The following is a 756-nucleotide window of genomic DNA, read 5'->3' on the forward strand; positions in this document are numbered from 1 at the left end:
ACAATGCACAATGCCTTCCTGCCTCTGTTTTTGATTTAATTGCATCAGTATTGCATGTAGTGATTAAGAAGGAAAATGTTATTTCAATAATAATAAAAATACGATTTGGACACATCTCTTCATCATTTAAACTATTCTCCTCGTTAATTATATCCTTTGAAAAACTTAGAAGTTAATATAAATGAATAAACATTTTTGCTAATATAACAATACTACATACACTGTATTTATATAATATTTTTGTATAATTTAGTTTGAGATAATATTTAATATAGTTCTTAAATTTTCAAATGCAAATTAAAATAGTCTCACATTTCATAAAAGATCATATAAGTCTCTCAAATTAGATATTGCAAATTTTTATTCATCCCTAACTCAAACTTTTATTAATACACTAAGTGCTAATATGTCATTTTAACAGTAAAGTGAAGTGAACATTACTATATGAGTAAGAATAAAATAATATTTTAAATTAGTTAATTGAATTTAATTTAATCTCTCTTTCAATATTAAATCATAAGCCTTAGAATTACATTACCATCTTCATCTACTCTTCTTCGGTGATTTTGTTTAAAATTTAGAGTTTAGTATTTAAAATTTATTGCAAAGGTGAAACTCGTTTTACTTAATAATTAAAGGGTCTTTAATTGTAATTCTCATGGCAATCTGCAAGCAAGCATTTCATTGCAGCTGGTTCATTCATTCCTTTCTCTTTACATATAGCACTTGATAGGTGTTCCGTAACTTACTTAAAAC

The sequence above is a fragment of the Arachis ipaensis genome, chromosome B10 (assembly GCF_000816755.2).
Source record: "Arachis ipaensis cultivar K30076 chromosome B10, Araip1.1, whole genome shotgun sequence".
Lineage (NCBI taxonomy): Eukaryota > Viridiplantae > Streptophyta > Magnoliopsida > Fabales > Fabaceae > Arachis > Arachis ipaensis.